We start from the raw sequence: 13941 nt of genomic DNA on the forward strand, positions 1-13941 counted from the left end.
AGCATGCAGAAGGCCCTGGGTTCAATCCCCAGTACCTCCTCTAAAATTAAATAAACCTTATTACCTCCCCCTACCCACTAAAATCAAATAATTAAATAATACAATAATAAATAAAATGAATTTTTAAAAAAGAAACAGGAAAAACATCTTTTGGCACATGTATGTACTCATTTCTGGGTAGACATTCACCAGTAAAATTGCTTTGTCTACATAAACTGACATTAGATTTCATAGAGTCTGCTGGGAAATTTTATGAGTGGTTATACTAATCTATACTCATGGTAGAAAAGTATGATAGATTCAATTTCCTCTTCTGAGGAGGAGTAAGAGGAGGCAGATCGAGTGGATCAGAGTAACCAGCAAGGAGTAGGCACTTGGGTGCCCCTGGGCTAGGTCGGGCGACCAACCCAGATCTGTGCTCCCCCATTGATGATGTGGATAACTATCCTCTGAGCACGTGTCATCTCCTTGGAACTATTACCAGAAACTACCTCATCATTTCTCTCTTTTCTTCTCACCACATTGTATGAGGTAGATACTATTATTATCCTCATTTTGCAGGTGAGAAAATAGAAGTTTAGAGGTTTGGTAATTTGCCCAGAGGCAGACCATTGGTATTTGGCAGAACTGTGATTCAGGCCTTGACACTTGCCTCTCAAACCCTGGCTGTGGATTATGCTTTATTTGGCTTTCCTGTGGTATGTCTATTAATACACGTACTATATTTTGTTCATGTGTTTGCCTCTGTGAATGTACTGCAGCTCCTTAAAGGCATCGATTGTTTCTTACTGCCTTTATATCCCCAGTGCCTGTCACAGTGTTTGGTACATAATAGGCACTCACTAAACTGTAACTAAAAATAATACTCAGATTTATCAAGAGCTTACTATATGCCTAAAAATATTCTAAGTACTCTGTATAGAGTAACTCATTTAATCCAGAACAACCTTCTTAGGTTAGTACTATTATTAGACCCATTTTTATAGAGGAAGAAATCAGTCTAATGAAATTAACTACCTCTTCTCAGGTCAAGTAGCTGGTAAGTGGAGATACTGTGATTTAGGCTAAGTGACTCAAAACCTGTGTCCCTTATGTCATATCATATTGCTCTACCTTAGAGTGTTGTTGGGAGAAATAGATTAGGAAATGAACATGAACGTGACTTTTGCATAGTCAGGCATGTACTAGGATGTTTTACGGTAAATATTTTATGGCGTCAGTTGTGCAAAGAACTGTGTCAGTCAAGAAAAGCAGGAAAACAAAAACTCTCTAGCTATTTCAAACAATGGAAATACAATACAGAGAACTGCTGTATTAGTTCATTCAGGCTGCCATAACAAAATACCATACCCTGGGTGTCTTAAACTACAGAAATTAATTTTCTCACGCTTCTGAAGGCTGGAAGTCCAAGATCAAAGTGCCAGCAGATTCAGTTCCTGGTAAGGGCTCTCTTCTTAGCTTGCAGACGGCCACCTGCTTGCTGTGTTCTCACATGACAGAGAGCTCTCTAGCGTCTCCTCTTATGAGGACACAAATCCTATCAGACATGAGCTCCACCTTATGATCTCCTTTAACCTTAATTACTTCCTTATTCCAAACACAGCCACCCTGAGGGTTAAGGCCCAAATATATGAATTTGGGGTCAGAGGCAGAGGAGAGACACAATTCAGTTCACAGCAACTGCTTGCACAGATGATGGAAAAAGTAAAAAGACAAATGGGATGGCAGGATAAACCAGGGATTAGCAACAGTAGGATGTTGCTACCACCCTTAGGATGGGTGGGACAAAGAAAATGTCCCAGGATCCAGGGGCCACCTGGTGAAAGATGGAACCATGATGGGGACCCAGAAGAAGGACTCTCTTCCAGGTGTAGGAGACAGGAAGGGGACTCAGTGGCTACTGTCAAAACAGACAAAAGGAGAAGTGTCCTGGCTTCTTCGCTCTCACCTTCTCCAATCTTTTGCCAGTGCCTCCCATTGACTGACCTCACCTAGAAGCTGGAAGTCAAGAGAGCCTGGGAAATGTAGTTTCCTCTGATGCAAAGCAAGGCTGAGAAGAGCAAGGATTGGACTAAGCAGACTGTGAAGACTGCCACAGAATGGGAAATTAAGAGAGCCAGCACACAGCGGCTGAACATTTTGATTGAAAGGTATGAAAATTGTAGAAAATACAACAAATGTAAAATTTTCAAGGGAAGTTATGCAGTTTCCTGGATGCTTTCAGTTTTGATAAAAACTCAAAACATTTCGGAGATACAGAGGACTTTAGAGCAATTGTTCTTAACTGGGGGCCACTGGCCCCTCAGGGGCTATTTGACAATGTCTGGAAGACATTTTTGGTTGTCACAACTGGGAAAAGGGGAGTGTTACTGGCATCCAGTGGACAGAAGCCAGGGATGCTGCTAAACATCTACAGAGCGTCTCTTTATCTACCACATCTAACTGGTCTTTCCGTCTTTTTGAGACTTCCATTGTATCTTCTCTCTTCCTCCTCCCCGTTGCAACCCTGATTCAGGTCCTCCCTAAGATCAATGCAAAAATCTCTTGATGGGTTTTTCTACCTTTGTTTGTACCGTTTTCAAGTCCATTTCTCATTGGGCCACAGGAACTATATTTCTAAAATGCAGATGTTATGATGTAACTTTACTCTCCCCCAAGTTTAGAACTGACTACAAGGCTCTTAGTAAGAACTAATTTCCGTATCCTCTGCTCATCTCCAGACACTGCCCTGTTAGCTGCCCCATGAGCCTTCAACTTTCGGTTCTTCTGTTATCCCTTCACATCTTTGCTGTGCCTGCTCCCTAGGCTGCAGGTGACCTTGGTACTGATTTGGTTGGATTCCTTCAAGGTCTGGTTCAAATGTCAGTGAAGTTTTTCTGGATCCATCAGGACTGAATTAATTTTTCCATTCATCTGCATTTTCCCATCGCACATTGTATCTAAATATCACTTATTCTAATGTATTTTGCCTAGTTTTTTGTTGCCTCCATGTTATCAGCTTCTTGAGTATTCCTGAGCTTCTGAATTATTTTTGTTCCCCAGACCCTGGCGAAGTACCTAGAATATGTCAGAGGCTCCATGAAGTATATATTGTCGTTAATATCCATTTGAAGAAAATGATCCATTCTTACTTTATAAAGATTTTTCATAGATTGTCAATATTTTTATTTATAATTATAATAAGTTTAATGTATATATTGCTTATGAGATGTTAGGTACTGCTCTAAGGAATTCACGTATATGAACTCATTCAATTCTCAGAAGTCCATTGTTAAAAATTACTATCTTCCTTTTATGGATAAGGAAACAGCCACAAGGAGGTTGAGTTCCCCAAAATTATTGAAGCCAGGATTCAAATCCAGCTACCCTGGGTCCATAGGCTGTATCCTTAAGCCACAACACCATTGTATATCTCTTGGGGAAAAGCTGACTTGTTTAAGAAACAGGGTTTTAGGTTCTTCCCAGAGTAGCTAAATTGCAGAGAGTAATACCAGAACATCAGAGTAGGCTAATATATTGCCATGAACCCAAATGGAGTGGTGTCCTTCCCATCAGCCTTATGCTTTTTGCACACCCCCATGGTAAAATTTATCACTCTCTGTTTCCAGACTTTGTTTCCATGCCTGCTGGCTTTATCTGATCAGGAACAATTAAGGCAAGAAATGTGTCTTTTTTAACTTTATGTCCTACCCACACATAGCATGATACCTCCTGACAAATGCTTACCCAACCCATGTTTAGTAAATGAAAGAATAAGAAATAGTGCTTGCATTTTAAAAGACATTAGCTTGGCCACATCTGTAAATGGAAGTTGACAAGTCCTGTGACTTACAATCAGTTAGCTTGACTCCAAAAATACCTGGAGGTTAGAATATCCTGTCCTTTTTCCTGAGAAAAGAGTTTGTCTAGTTACCACTTTGACCTCCTTTTTTGTTACAAGGAGCACTGATGAAGAGCTACAGAGCCTGGAGTCAGATTTGTCCCAGTTCCCTTCCTGGATTCACAGTCTAGTAGTTGAGTGACCTTGGGAGTGTTACTTCCATTCTCTGTGCTTTAGCTGAAAAACAAGAATGGAAAGAAATCTCTGTAGGGCTGTTGTGAGATTAAATGAGCTGACCAATGTATGTAAAACATTTGGAACATATAGAACAGTTAGTATTCAATAAGTTTTAGTAGCTATAATATCATTATTATTATAAGAATAAATAGACCTGACATTAGCATTTAATTACTCACGTTATCAAGTTTTAGTTCCGATTATGAAGCTTCTTTACACATTGAAGAAAGTTTGGGGCCATCAGGGAATTCATCTTCAAAGATCTGAATTTCTGAAATGGACTTTGACACCAGTTCCTTCACGGAATAATAAATCTGCTCAGAATTTCTTTCCAAGACTGCTCTCCAGCGATCATGTTAAGCAATGGAACCAAAAAGACAGGGAGGGATAATGGGCCAGGAACTGAACCCCAAGGAATGACAGACAGTAAATGAAAAGGAGTGTAATCCGGGAATCATTGTGATGCTTAACAGTGTGTGTTAAAGGGAGAGACAGCTCAGTCAGCTTTCCCGGTAAGGTGAGGTGAGACCTGAATAAGTCATGTCTATTTAATGCAATCTGAGCATCAGTTGTGGCAAAGCCAAAAGCAATAACTAACGGAGGCGAAGATGACATTGCACCTGGCTCACGATATCTCCAAGAGTAATTTGTGACACTATTTCAAGTGATTCCAATAGAACAACTTGTTCTCTGCAGAAATTGTGATTTGGGGAAACAGGTTAGGGGTCATGGCAAAATTTGCGATGAAAATGGTTAGGAATGTTATAAACATGCAAGAAGTCATTAAGAAGTTTGTAACTGGAAGCTGTAATAACTGGCAATTGGACCTCCTTTTTTTTTTTTTTTGTAATAAGCCAAAAAAAAAAAAAAGCTTAGTCTAGAGACAGGAAAGTCGAGAAAACTAAACTGAATAAATACTTAGAAATAAAATGAGTATCAAATGTGTATCATGAGCATTGGGATGTGGTGAGTACTTGTTGACCTGGAAAAAGCAGAATCTCATGGGTCTGGAAGCTGCTCTGTGCAACGCTGGCTAAACCCCCCAAACCTTTTTCATCCTTGTTAATTATCCCTCAGTGGTTTAAAATCCTGGACTTCGAGAAGTACTTTGCAAAGATCTAAAGATCTGAAAATCCTTAGATAGAAAGCAAATTTCTGATGGAAGAACCAACTTTCCTGTGAAGCATCCAGCCAAAAAGTCTAAAAATATCTTGGAAACAACATATATTTGAGAAATACAAAACAAATTCTTTTTTCCCTACTGCCCAGAATACTCTTATGTATAATTATCCTTTATCTTTAATGGTTAAATGGTAGTAACGTATGTCCTGGTTAAAGAATAACAACATCAAAAAAAACTTGTACTTTTTTAGTTCCGGGAAAGGGAACACAGAAGGAACACTGTTGGGATTATGAGACCTACTAAGTCTCCAAAGAAAAATGGCTGTTCGAATAAGCTTGTCTGAGACGGCTGGATTAAATTGCAATGTTGCATTACCTGTGGTTAAAAAAAAAAATCTTGGCAAGATAATTAAAATTCTTTAGGTTCCTTACCCAGTCATCCTAGGAAGAGGAAAGACCATATCATGCAGAGGAGGAAACTGGGGGAGGCACCAACATTTATTTAGTAGATGCCAGCTATTTGTCAAGTTCAAGGGCAAGCTCTTTATATACCTTATAGGTTGATCTCAGTAGCAATGCTTGGATCCTATCCCTAGAGATTTTGAATTACCGCGTGTGTGTGTGTGTGCGCGCTGTTGAATTCCATAAAATTCCTCAGGCACGTTCCTCAGAGCACCTGCATGCCACCTACAATAACAAGATCAAGCAAGAAACTCACCCAGTAATTCTGAAATATTTTCCGCTCTTGAGCCTGTGGACAAACCTCATAAATTTAATAGTAGGCCTTCCATGGGTTCCATCTCAGCTCTTAATTCAGAGTGGAATTTGGGCTGGCTGATCAGTTCTGCCTTCCTAGAGACTGGCTCTAGTAATTCATAGATCATCTCCCCCATGTCTGGTAGCATAGACTCAACAGTCTTGCATTGAAAGCAGGAAACATTCTGTCTTCTGCTGTTCAATGTGGAATGGGTGTCTTTTTTTTTTTAAAGACTTGAATCTTAGCCTCAGGATGCCCGTGGAGTAAGATGCAGCAGCCTGTGTTATAAAGCCTCCAGAGTTTGGCTTAGGATGGGCTAATGGCCCACGTCTTTTCGTGAGATTTGAACCATACTGCCTCACCTCAACCCAGATCCTCCCATCCCCATGCCTCTGATGAGGCCTCCATGGTCCCGAGATTTGTGTGAAGTTGCCACAGGCACAGCCACTAGCTTGTGGACATAATGACCAGAAGCAGCCACCACCTGCCAAGGTCAGACTGCAGCAGTTAAATTTCAGTCACATCATGGTTAAAACCCTCTTGGCATTCTGTGCATAAGGCTTTATGAGTTGCCAAAGAAGCATTCCCTCCGCACACATTCAAGTCCATCGCCCATGAATCCAGGGCCTGCAAGAATCCTCTTGACATGTTATTTGGGTTTATAAATTCTACTCCCAGTTTTATTTCTCTGTGCTCAAAGCACATACAGCAGAATCTGGGTTTGAGAAAATACTCTCCAAACCGTAAAATCCAGCCCTGGGGTGAGGTATCCAAGACACATGCTGGCTTCCAAAGTGGGGAAACGAGGAATGAAGCCAAGCAGGCCCAGTTTATTCATCTCCAGTGTGCTGTCAGATGAATCGCTCTGCCCTCCCCGGGGAGGGGAGGCCACAGGTCAGCTTGGCATTGAGGAGGGGCCGGGCAGGGCATGCTGAGGGCCTTTAAGAGTTAAATCAACAGCTCCCTGAATAAGGAAGAAATATCAAAAATGAGGAAGACGCACTTTTCTCTAACAAGGCTCATTTGAAAAAATGTATTTTTAAAATTTTATTTATTTTTAGGCTTAGATTCTTTTCTTGCAGTGTTACCGAGATAAAATTGACATACGGCAGTGTAGAAGTCGAAAAAATATTTATTTTAAAATTGTATTGTTTTAAACCCCTACTTGAAGAATGGTATATATTTAAAAAAAACAAAATAACCTACAAGCGTGAGGTTTTTAAAATGTGTCCACAGATTCTCTGCTACTCCTTCCTCCAAAGGGAAAGCCCAATTCTGCTCCCCTTGATTGTGGGGACTCAGAGACTCACTTCTAATGAATAGGACGTGATGGAAATGACCGTGTGTGACTTGTGAACGGAGGTTGTAAAATGCATTGTGCCTTCCTCCTTGCCCTTGAACGGCTCTCTGGGGGAAGCCAGATACCAGGTGGTGAGGACACTCAGGCAGGCCTATGGGGAGATCTAAGTGGTGAGGAACTAAGGCCTCTGGCCAACAGCCTGTGAGTGACCCATCTTCAGCCTTCTGGGGAAGCAAATGCCCCAGCTCCAGCCAGGCCTCCGGGTGACTGCAGTCTCCTTCAACAGCCTGACTCTCTTGATGAGAGAGACCCTGAGCCAGAACTCCCCAGCTAAGCCTTTCTCCAATTCCTGGCTCCAAATTTTTAATTTTAATTTCACCTTTTTCCTGAGACTAACCTGGTCCTCCTGCAGTCCCAGTTCAAGACTACTTTATTTTTCCACTTGCTCAGGCCAAACGTCTTGGAGTTATCTTTGCCTTCTCTTTTTCTCTCGCACCCATGTTTGACTCCAGCAGCGAACCACACTGGTTCTCTCTACAAAGTATATCCAGTGGTCATGCTCCCTGGTTCGCGGCAACATTACCCCTCACCTCGATGGTTACAAGGGCCTCCCACCTGGTTTTCCTGCCCTTCTGTAGAGCGGTCCTTCTGAAACACTCACACAGAGCATGTCCCTCCTCTGATGGAGTCCCTCCAAGGGCTCTTGTCCAGGAAGGCTGAAGGCTGAAGGCTGTTATGGTTTCAGGGTACTACATGGCTTAGCTCTCTGACCTTCTCTCCCCTCACTCACCTGCCTCCAGTCATATGGGCCTCCTTTCAGTTGGCCAAGAGCCTAGAAACAGCACACAGTGAGCACAATGTCAGCTGAATCAGCCAGAGTCTGAGCTATACTGTTGCTTACTTAAGCACATACAACAAAGGCATTTGTGAGGATGGTGAAGTTCGAATTTGAATTCTGAACTGCTTGGCCCCCAAACCTACGCTGCCCTATAATCCCTATGCAACTTTTCTTTGACAGTAGTTTTGTTTTTTCTTTAAAATTGTTAATTCCTTTTCTTATATCTTTAACCATTAGTAATATAATTTTTTCACTTTTTCTTCTGTTTTAAATTGAAGTACACTCAGTGACAGTGTGTCAATTTCTGGTGTACTGCACAAAGTCCCAGTCATGCATGTACATACATATGTTTGTTTTCATATTCTTTTTCATTAAAGGTTATTACAAGCTATTGAACATAGTTTGGTGTAACATATTTTTCATTATCTTTCAGATAGTTCTCGCCATTTCTTGGGCCTCTGTTTGTGTGTTGGCCCTTACTCAATTCTTTCATCATTGTTTGTTTGTTTGTTTTTTCCCTGTGAGCATCTCTTTGGGCTTTGGATTGTGGGAGCTTTTCAGGGAGTGCATCCATCTGAGACAAATTGCTGTATTAATCTTGGGGCTTAGGTGTTTTTAGATGGTTTTGGTAGCATACATTTCAAATTTTAACATTCCCTAATAAATGCAGTTCCAAATTCTCAAGGCACACTTGGGACTCCCAGATCCTACAGGGGGACAACCAGCTCCCCAGCCATATCTCTCTGGGTGAATTTGGACCAGCCCTTCTCTGTCTTTCTGCCTTTCTACTCAGAGTGCAGCACGTGGAGGGTCACGGTTTCATGCGGGAGTTTCAGCTTCACCCTCCCACTCCATCAGTCCCTGGCATCACCTTTAATCCCATGTCCCAAGTACCAAAAGACCAGTAACACCTTCAGGGCATTAGCAGAATCAGATCAAACACTTGCTTTCTGGTTTCATGGCTAAAATTCAACTCCAAAGAGGCCTCTTTTATGAATCCTTTGCGAGCTCTTTCCTCATCCCTTGTTCATTTTTGTAGATCTTACCTTTCCTGCCCTAGGTAGACCTGTATTCGTGTTTACCTCATTCTAATGTAAAATGTAAAAAAAAAATTATTTGTTTAAATGTCTGTGTCTCTGACTAGTGATGTTCAGGACTGTGGGGTCAGGAATTGTATCTTATTTATCCTAGTATTTAAACCATCTGGTGTAATACATAACAAATTATTAGTAGTCAGTAAATTCAATAAATATTTTGGAACACATGAATAAAAAAGAGACAATAAGACGACTATCTCACGGGGAAACAAAAATGAAACCCTCTGTCACTATAGTGAATTGTGTCTTTCATTCCTTCCCTTTGCTGCCATACAGCAAAGTATTATTCAGTCACTTTGGGACTGTAGTACATGTATCTTTTTCCCTTACAGTTTGTTTCCCTGAGTTACATTAATTGTGGCTTCTCCAACTCCGCCTCCTTCCTATGCCTTCTCCCTGTGTTGTCTCATAAAAAATAAAATTAAAAAATTGTAGAACGCTAAGGTCATTTCTTCCTTGGAAGTAGGTAAAACAGGCACTTCCTAAAATATAAAGTTATATAATTATCCATGTAAACAAAAAATGATAGCTAGAAACAGTAATTTTCAATGAAAGTCTTTTTTGGGGGGTATCATAGTCTTGCTGAATTGCATGGAAAGAGTGTATTTGCTACCTCAATGAGCAATTATCTTTCAAGCATACTCATTTTATGACTGTTCAGAATTATTTAGAAAGCTAAGTTACAGGTCAAGTAGAAATTTCCACAAATTGCTCCACTATGGTTCGTTTATTACCATCCTCTTGGAACTTGACCCTTTGAGAGGGGATAAAAGGTTCAGGAAATAGGAATAATTCCATTTATTCCCTTAGTAATCTTATCAATGGGTGGTGTCAGATGAAAAGAAGAGCTAATATTTTTGAGAATTGAAACATTATGCTCTGACTCACAACGGAAATCCAGGACTACAGGGATCACCTTGGACGTGACTGTGAAATCCGAAATAGCTTCCTGCATCCTTATTCATAAGTTCGTAGTCAATAGCTTCCTACTTACTTATTCATAAGTTAAATCGTAAGTTGATGGCTAGTAAACATAGTGAATAAATGTAAGTAAATGTATACTCACTGGGCAGCCAGTTAAAATTTATTTGCCTGGACATCTTGCTTGATTATCATTCTAGAGTATAGTTAGGATAAAAATAGAATCAAGCTAGCCTGGTTACTCTTCTTGTGACCACAATAATACATATTTAAAACGTTTATTTTAAATAAATAAAGTGCTTTTCAGAATATAATGGAGTAAATATTCAACTCCTCTGGCAAAGATTAGAAAGATGATAGTGTTGTGATATCATTAAATGAACATATAATCTGAACAATATTTGGCAAAGAGAAGAGGTTTGGCTATGAGCATATAATAGACATGCAGTACACTTGTTGATGGTGTTAATGTGAGCAAAATCAGTTTCTCCATATTTAACATAGAGCAGGCATAGACAAACTATAACTTTCAGGTCAGACCCCACCCTCGTATTACTCTTTTTTGTATAGCCTGTGAGCTAAGAATGGTTTTTATCTTCTAAATGGTTGGTAAAAAACAAAGACTAATAATATGTTTTGACACATGACATTATATGACATTTAAATTTCAGTGTCCGTAATAAAGTTTTATTGGAACACAACCCACCCAGATGTTACGAATTTTCCATGACTGCTTTTGTGCTAAACGGTAGATTTAAGTAGCTGCAGCGGAGACCATCTGGCTCATAAAGGCTAAACTAATTACTCCCTGATCTTTTACAGAAAAATTTTGCCAAGTCCTGGTGTGGAGCGTGAAATGAAGAAGCTAAACCGGAGCAAGAGCTACCAAATTTCAGCACTCCTTCTAGAGCAAAGGCAAACTTTTCAATCCAGCAAAATATGTTTCTGTAAGGCTTAGGTTCATAACATTTTAATGTCTGGAAACTAAGCTAAGATTGATATTCTTATGGTTTTTTTGTTTTTTGTTTTTTGTCAAAGGCATAGAATTTGCAGAAATATCTTCTCCCTTCAGATTTGATTTATATGGAAAAGAGTCATTTCATTGAAAAGTAACTTTCCTTTTGATTAGTTTCATTAAGGGTCTACAGTCACAGACGAGAGCTATAAGCCATAAAGAGGAACACAAAGTTGGCCCTGCACTTGAGCTGACAGTCCAGTGGGGAAAGCGTATACACAGTGGCTTAACAGTTCCATGGAATAGTGCTCTAATATGTATAGACTTTCCCTCTTCCAATTCATCTTTCTCCTGGCTTTCAGGATGATCTAACTAATGATGCATGTCTGACCACACTAGTCCTTACCTTAATCCTTCCATTGCTACCCTCCAGATTTCAGGATGAACGGCAAACTCCTGAGGGTGACATTCAAGGTCCTTCATCACCCAGTCCTTGCCCAGCTCTGTTACCTTGTCTCTCGACATTTTCTCCCTTTCCAATGTTTTTCTGAATGTTATGATTTGTAATTCCCTCAACGCTCCACACTCCTTGAATTGGAAGCCTTGTCCTTCCTCCCTGTTATTTTCTCAGCCTAAAAGCTAATCTCCCACCTGGTTAACTGAGAGAGGATCCTCTCTGACCAATTGGAGCATGACATGTCTCGTCTCAGCGATGGGATCAGAGATGGACCCAGTACCTAAGCCAGCCCTGTGAAAGGGAAATCTAGGGTTCCTGATGGAATTGATAAGAAAGAGGTACACTTTTTCTGCTGCCTATCGGCTAAGTCAAGACTCTTTCTGACCTCTTAATTAGATGAGCCACTTTTTTTCCTTAAGCCAGTTTGAGTTAGATTTCTTTCCCTTGAAGCCAAAAGAACTGTAGTACAATATGTCTCACAAAAAGCTGACACTGAAACTAGATAGAGAAAAACAAGTATGAATGTTCATGGGAGAATAGGTGGAAAAGCGGTTTCTACATAGGTCGACACGTATATAATGTATTTCCTTTGCAGAGTGAAAAAACTTAGAGAAATATTTTCATTAGACTTCTGAATCTCTGTTCGAAAGGGGAATTACTGCATGCTTGACTTTTTAAATTCCTATGGATATTTATCTCTGCAAAAACGTGAAAGTTTGGTTAGTCTGGTGATTTTATAACAATCTATATTTATGGGAGCGTGTCTATTTCTTTTGCCTCCTGGGATACTTCTGGCTGTTTGGCTTCCAAACCAAACTATACCAAAACTTAATACCTCCCCCCAAGCCAAAAAAAAAAAAAGCAAAATGGAAAATATCCAGCCCTGAAAATCTAACGAAACTAAAATTTCATAAGAAATAGAAGAACAATAAGTATATTTCTATATTGTATCTTAATTCCCTATCATAAACTTATTTCACAGGGAATATATATAGAAATAGAGATAACTACTGCCTAACTGAACTCCTAAATGTGAGCACAATCTTCCTATTGTTGTTTTAATAGGGTTTAATAGGGTCATTTTTAATAGGGTTAGAGTCTTCTGCTGAAAGATATTGGCATGTAGGATGCTATCATTATTTGCAGAGGTAAATAGTTGTTAGCGAATAATTTTTGGCAAGTAAATGTGCTTTTGTGTGAATCAAAAGATATAAATATGGAATGCTAAAGCTGAAGACGTGTCAGCAAAGGATAATAATTAGTCTAGTGGTTGATTAGTGACCCAGGTGTGCCCATTTTCTCACAATTACTTAGGCTTTGAGCATCCAATATCACTTTCACATCAAGTCACATGCCCTCAATAGCTCCCTATTACTCTGAGTTAAAGTCTGAACTTAGTCAGCCTGAATGGTTTTCTATAATCTAGCTCCAAAACTGCCTTTGGAGAAGGTCCCCCACTACTTCCTCTACACGGCGTCTCAAGACCAGCAGAATGAATTTTCTGGAAATCAGTTCCACTGTTTCTTTGCTGTTGAAACTCTCCCTACCTAGTAGGTCCTTTTTGCACTCATATTCCACTGAAAAAATTCTACTTAGGTGTTGAAAAATGATCTTTTAATGGCTATGTAAGTGGTTACATGTCCTGAATAGAATATTTGAAAAATAGAGAAAAGTGAAAGGAAAAAGGCAGAAGTTATCACAATTTCATCATCTGGAATTAACGTGTTCTAAACGTGTTCATGCATTTCCCTCTAGTCTTGTTTCTACTTCTATCTTTCAGTAAATTTGCTCATGCTGTGTATATGATTTGGTATCCTGGGGTTTTTTTCCTTCTAAAAATAATGCTACCAGCAATTTCCAGCATCATTTAAAGTAACTTTACAACTTTTATTGATTTTCTCATTCTACTGAATGGGCACCCCTTGTGTGGAATATGTAGGCTGTTCCTAATGCGGAGGTACCATAATGAAAGGATTTGTGAGTATTACGGAGGAGTGTAAGAGAAGAGTGTGAGGTCTGGAGTCGGGCAGCTGTGGGCTTGAGTTTGAGTGCTGCCATTTATAAATTATATGATCGTGAGTTCCTTCATTGATTCATTCATTTATTCAGCAGATATTTATGGAAAGCCAACTATGATCCAGGCGCTGACTTGGAGATGGTGGAACAGCATTAAATAAGTCAGTTCCTCTACGAGTCTGTTAGAGGTGCGTGACAATGAACAAAAGGCATAGTACTGGGTGGTGACAAGAGCCACGAAACGGAGTGAGGCAACAGAGATCAAGGCAGTCCCTCCCCACTCAGCAAGCTGTAGGTGATCAGAAATACTTCTGTCTTATCTATTGTAGACATTAAATAAAATAGGTGCCTAACGAATCTTTGTTGAATAATTGATTGATTTGACGTTATCAACTGGAATTATTGTTTCACATGTAAGTAA

At 39.9% G+C, this 13941-nt stretch overlaps 1 long non-coding RNA gene across 1 annotated transcript; it reads left to right on the forward strand.

Moving 5' to 3' along the window:
• Nucleotides 1–1992: 1992 nt before the first annotated feature.
• Nucleotides 1993–11089, forward strand: LOC140700485 (uncharacterized). Its single transcript, XR_012078889.1, has 2 exons — nucleotides 1993–2150; nucleotides 10915–11089. It is a non-coding gene; the product is annotated as an uncharacterized lncRNA (long non-coding RNA).
• Nucleotides 11090–13941: the final 2852 nt, after the last annotated feature.

This window comes from Vicugna pacos, chromosome 12, assembly GCF_048564905.1.
Source record: "Vicugna pacos chromosome 12, VicPac4, whole genome shotgun sequence".
Lineage (NCBI taxonomy): Eukaryota > Metazoa > Chordata > Mammalia > Artiodactyla > Camelidae > Vicugna > Vicugna pacos.